We start from the raw sequence: 6,483 nt of genomic DNA, 5'->3' as shown, positions 1-6,483 counted from the left end.
TGTATAAGGTCAGAATATTGAGGCCTGCTATGGTATTATATTTTCAGTCTATGATGGAGCCTTTTATGGTATCACATTTCTAGCATTTCACGGGGCCAATAATAACGAGATAAACGCAAAATCTTTATTCATTCAATCAAGTTCACATCCACACATCAATTTCTTTTTATTTTTAGCTTTAGACTAACCACAGTCACGTTTCCTATCTGTGACGAGGCAATTAATATAACATGGAAAGTCTAGAGCATCACATCCATTAATTCGATTATGCAAGTGTATGTTATGCTCATATGCATCCATCATACTATTAATCACAAGAATACAAGATCAAAGTATGAGCTAATATAAAAATCATCATAAAACTGTTTTTACTTCTTACTTATCTTAATCATTAGCATATCATACATATATATGTACAAAATATCTATATCATGCAGGTCGGTGTACAAGAATTTTTACCTCTTTGCTGACAACCCAGATAAACTAATCATCTACCCATACTGCGATTTACGGACTGGGTTGTGCAGAACCTTGCTCAACATTCTCTTGCCCAGAAGATTATTCTCTTACAGAACAAAATCAACATAAAAAATTATCCGAGGTATCCGACAATCCAAAACCCTCTATTGGTTCACTAAAGGGTCTAACATCACGTAGTAATTTAGGACTACCCTCTGAGTCTCGTTAACTAAAATTTTCTCGGATCAAGCTAGAGAGAGAAAATAGCAAGGAAAAGAAATAGAAAGAGAGAAACTGGAGTATAAGATCTCGTTGGGCTTCTTTCTGCTCAGATGACTGTATCCCCATACAAAATCAGGATTGACTATAAAAATAGATTCATATAGGAAGATAAATGAAGCCAACTAGATAACATAGTCCAATTGTTTCAATCGGTCAGCACAATGTAATCTAATTCATCTAATCAAAAAATATATATCAAATCAAAAAAATAGATCAGAGGTTATCAATTATGAGTCCAAATGGTAGATGACAACAGTCGGGTACAGAACGGATAGGGTCGACTAGGTAACAGGGTCCAACAACTAGGTTGGTCCGCTCTGGCCAATCAAACCAATCAAATTATGAAACAAGATTCAAACTATGGTATAGGTGACACAATAGAAATTTATGATGATAGAGTCCGACAATACTTGGCAATGGTCGGGGTAAAGCTCGCGCGATGGATGGTCGCAACGACACTAGACCAGGATCCTCTATTAGGGTCAACTAGGTGGTAACATCCAGGTGCTCGGATTGATCGGACCCAATTAGTCTAACAATTCAACTCAATAGTCAGGCTATAGTATAGATAGTTGCATAAAGATTGTTGATGAAATTCAGACATGCTCAATAAGTGTCGTGGTGGGAGGACTGATAAGCCGCCCGACGACTATGGACCAAGGCTCTTCACCAGAGCCGACTAAAAGTCATTGAGAGACGCACTTACTAGGTCCAACAATTTTAGAGAGACAATCAAGGTAGAGAGAGAAATAAGAGAGAGAAAGGAGATAGGAAGAGAGAGAGGAGAGAGGGGAGAGAAAGAAGAGAAAGGGCTATCTTCTTCTTCCCCAAAATAGGGGAGAGTTGATCTCTTCCTCTCTTCTTCTCAGATTAAGGTGGTGGTGGCCAATGCGGCCTACTCTAATGGCGGCAGCTCAGGGAGGTCCTTCAGCCGCAACCTCACCAGCGATGGTGGCCAGCCAACACAAGGAAAAAGGGAGAAAAATTGAGAAAAAAATATGGGCTGATTCATGGTAACTCACCCTAAGATCACAACCGATCTTCCTAATCGATGGCCACATGCACTCAGAGCTCTCGAGAGGTGGCAAAGCTTGGCCAATTCTGGCGGTCGACGGCGGCAAACACGGGAGGAAGAGTCGCCGAAACAGGTACCCCTATTTCGGATGGATCTCGGCGACTTGTTGGCTTAATTCAACATGGCAGTAGCTCTAAAACTAGAAAAAGAAAGAGGAGGCGTAGGGCAATTACCTCGGTCAGACGAGGTTTCAGCGGCATCCGGTAGTCCTAATTTCCAAAAGACACAATAATAGGCAACCGCGAGCTTAACGGGAAGAAGAAGAAAAATGAGAGAGAAAGAAGGGAGATCGCTCGGGATAGAGGCTTTGGAGGGAGAGAGCTCTCTTTTATAAAGGAGCCCAAGGGTTCCGGCAACCCTAGGACTCTGACTCCTAGTCAGAAATGCCGGAGGAGAAAAAGACTCCAATCAGAGTCTCTTCTCTCCTGCCTCGTGCCACAGGGCACGATGGCCATGGGCCTGGCCTCTTCGGGCCTAGGCTGGGCTGCTACAACTCTTCTAGCTTCTTTCCTTTGTACATAACCACCTTTTCTACATAACTTCTTCTATTAATAAATAGGGGGAAGCTTCTTGCTTCCTTAGCATTCTTTTCACAAAAAGAAGGACCACAAAAAAAAATGAGCTATTGGCATGGATTTGTTTTTATTCATGAGAATGGGTGGATTCGAGCCCATTACTTGTCTCTTGAGTTCTGAGATCACAGAAAACAAGCCCCAGTTTTTCCCTTGACATCATCTCTTGAAACTAACCATGGTGAGATGGTCCTCTCATGTCCTAAAACTACCAAATCTATATAATTTTTAGTTGGACCAGATCCATCGCTGAGTTGGTGGACCAGTCCAGCCATGAAGCAACATGCACAAACATGTGTATCTTGCACAATTCTCCTCTTTCTTCGGCTATGTGTGTGCTGCTTCGTGGTTGAACCGATCCCCAAACTGAATGGTGGACCTAATCCAACCAATAACAACTCTACGGAATCATCATTGGGCATGGACTCTCTCCCTCTTCCGCCCATACCCTGGTCAGGTGTTTGCCCTATCACCTTAAGCACCGCTCATGTTTTGCCGCCCAAGTTTATATTTCCACATGAATTTCCAAAAAGAACCCATGAGGCCCAGACTCTCTCCATCTTCCAGCCGGATGAGTACCCCGATTCCGTCCAGTTGCTCGACCTCCAACTCCACTCCGCCGCACTCTGCCGCTCCCGCTACTTCTCCACCCTCCTCTCCGACCGATGGCACCACCCTGACCCTAGCGGAGACGGGATCCGACAGCTTTTTCTCAAGATCTCCTCCTCTGGCGACCTCCGCTGTCCCCTATTTGATACCTATGTCGCTGTTCTTTACCTTCTTCACACCCTTGACTTCGCCGACGCGATCCACTCGGTAGCCGATGCCCCAGAGATGCTTCCGATGGCGCTAGAGCTCCTCTTCGATGACTGTATCTAGGCCTATGTCTGGTTCCTCGAGGCTGCGCTGTGGACCGAGAAGAAGGAGGGGGTCCTCAGCATGATCCCCTTCCTTCGCGAAGAAGAATCCTGAGATCTCCTTGCTAGGGTTTTTCGAGGGCGGCCGCCAAGGACTGGAATAGCACGTCAACTTCTTGCGAGGAGATGTTCTCCCATCAACTTCTTGCGAGGAAAGCTCCTCTCGGCCAAATCTCGTGAGCCTTATACACTCCTCCCGATCTCGATTTATTTTGCCCCGTTTCGAAGTTATCTTGTGTTTAAGTGAAAATTGCTACAATGACGGTGACGATGTATGCCAAGATCAATCGGAGGAAGCACGGTAAGCTAGACATCATCAAAATCTGGTGAACTTCTCCTCCTCCTTATCGGTTGCTCCTCATCAAAATCTACGATGGCCTCTTCCTCTTCTCCAGACGATCAAGGACCGCCCCAAGAAGCCGTCCTCAAGGCCTCTAGGGTTAGAGTTTTCAAATAATTTTTTTTTAAATATTTATGTTAGAATAGACTATTTTTTTATAATGGTTGTATTACTTGTTTAATAAACAGGTCAGATCTAAATCTAAAATTTTGACCTGTTTAATAAATAGGTCAGTCTTGGTTGATGAATTTTTGATCCGATCTATATCCAACCTGATTTGTACTTGACCCGATCCGACCCGATTGCTGCCCCTTCCCCAAACACCAAACCCCTACGCAAGCATGTTACAAGACATCAAGCATAGTATGCGTGGAAACTCTCCTGAGAGGGACTTCCTCCACCCCCGGGCCAAAAACCCAGCAGAGAGGCCCTTTTAGTGGTATATCCTGTAAATGCAGGACACTGTAACATTCTGTTTGTTGTTGCAAAACCAAGTCAAGCTCTGAGGATGATAAGAGGCTCTGCAAATTCTGATTTATTTTTTGCCTGATTTAAAGAATATGGAGACATCAGTGCTGTAAGATTCTAAACTTGTTTGTAGAAAGAAGAGAAATATCTACTAAATACTGTTTTCATTTTAAAACAAATCTCATCCTTCCAGTACAGACATTCTTGCAAATTATTAACATTTATGCATTAGTCTGGGTGTTGATTTAAGGGAAGATGTATGTTGCTTGCCTTCGGAAACATTTTGAGCTGCTAGTGCTTCCGCCCTCCTCTCCACAAAACTTAAATTCTAGAACTCTACCTAAAGAAACAAAAGAATGGTCATGGAAGAAGAACCAGCGTGCCAACCCTCCCTACAGCATCTGTTGATGCTGAGTGAGTTGGGCATGCTGCTCGTGTGTCTTCCTATGATGCACACTAGGAGGATGATGATGATCTGCAAATTTTGGAGGATGTTAATCTTTGCATTCATTTAAGCTGTCAATGGATAATGGCCAATCCAATATAATTATGAGTTCCTAAGACATTCATCTGCATCCATATACAATAATTAGAATTAGTATTGTAACGTAATGAAAGAATTTAAGTTACATGCTTAGAGAATTTGAGGGTTTTTTTTTTTGCACCTTATCATATCTATGGCAATACGACTTGAAACTAACACTCCTCTACAACTTGCAACTTCATCTTCTTTTTTGTTACAGAGTCTTCCAAAAATCATCAAATAAATGATGACCGTTGTCGCTTTTTGACTAGGAAAGCATAGAATAATATCAAACTAAGGAAAAAGTTAAACAAAATTTTTCCTTTCAATGATGGGTTCTACTTGCACAAATATATCTACTCGGCTTACTATTGGCGGGGATATATCATATACATTTAGTAGTCTAGTTTTAAACCTGTGCACCTAAACCCTATATGGAGCATGCACCACCCGTAAGCTGTTCAATTATATATGCAGCCACAACAGTAATTAATCTCATGGCATTAGTGCAAATTCTACTGCGTTGATTGGATTAAATTTCAGAAGCATCACATTCTAGTATGAATAGTATCTAGGATACAGGTGAGAGATAATAAGCTGAATAATTAAAATATAAATATGTCTCCATACTTCCATTAAATACAAGTATGCGATTGAGGTACCAACGTTTCAGAGATACTCCCTCGTCAGTCGTATGCAATCAAGAATATTATCCTGCCATTTCACTTCGAAGTTTAACAGGAGCCTGTTCTTGAAAACCTCTCCTACCAGACAATACCAGCAAAAGCAAGCTTGTTTCCCGGGAACTTTTGAGAATCAGGAGGCTCCACTGCCTGCAACTGAACTAGAAAGTGTGCAAGTGGCCGACAAAAGGAAGGACTTCGCCAGCACAAGGAGAACTGCTTTTGCTAGAACGCTTCATGCCTCTGGAAGCAATTCGAATCGTCTCAGTTGTGAAAAGGGGATTCGTTATCAAAAGGCAGTTCAATGGGCATGGCATTGCCATAAAACTCTTCCAAGTTGGAGAAGGCTCGTTGGTTTGGAAGAAATATATGGACGACTACATCACCTGCAAGGGAAGCTGGATCTATAAATCAGGTACTGAAAAACAAAATACATATAAACAGAGGAGGAAAGAAAAGAAACTAGGACCACAGAGTAGAACCGGTAAATATCAAATAAATACGTAAGAGGCCTAGAAAAGAAGGGTTTTTGCTTGACGATATTCAGAAACTTGGCAATATACTTGGCCAGTCGATGAACGATTCAGGTTCCTTGAATGGTAGGTATTATCAAAACATCATCAGGAGAGAGGCCATCGAGTGGAAACAAGTTTATCAATATCTTAATGGTGTATGACGTAGGATTAAATTAAAGAAACTTGATGTAATGCCAACTGAAGTGGATATCATTTACTAGAAGACTAACCAAAGTCCAGTAAGGTCCATGAGTTGGGCTTGGTATCTCCAGATGCATGACCAATTAGGCAGAGTAGAAAAAGGAGTACCTAGGATCTCTGCATGACCAAGTGGCTCATGGCTGGGGTATTGGCCATTTCTGGGGTAGTCATAGATACATTATCCATCTAATCGTCGCTCCATCATTAAGCACAACTTCTCATTTTTGCCATGGTTTATGACATTTCATAGTTTACAAGTACAATATCGAACCCCTAATTGGGCCAGTAGGCTGGAAACCTCCATTTAGAGGCCTAACAAACAACCTCATCAGTTTGCTGCAGAAAGGTAAGCCAATTGAGCCCAAATTTTTTAGACCTAATATGACCAAATTGAGATAACGGAGTAATTCCCACTGCTGAAGATCCGGGCCCAAAAACAAAGCTCCGG

The sequence above is a fragment of the Phoenix dactylifera genome, chromosome 11, assembly GCF_009389715.1.
Source record: "Phoenix dactylifera cultivar Barhee BC4 chromosome 11, palm_55x_up_171113_PBpolish2nd_filt_p, whole genome shotgun sequence".
Taxonomy (NCBI): Eukaryota; Viridiplantae; Streptophyta; class Magnoliopsida; order Arecales; family Arecaceae; genus Phoenix; species Phoenix dactylifera.
Note: the sequence above shows the minus strand (reverse complement) of the source record.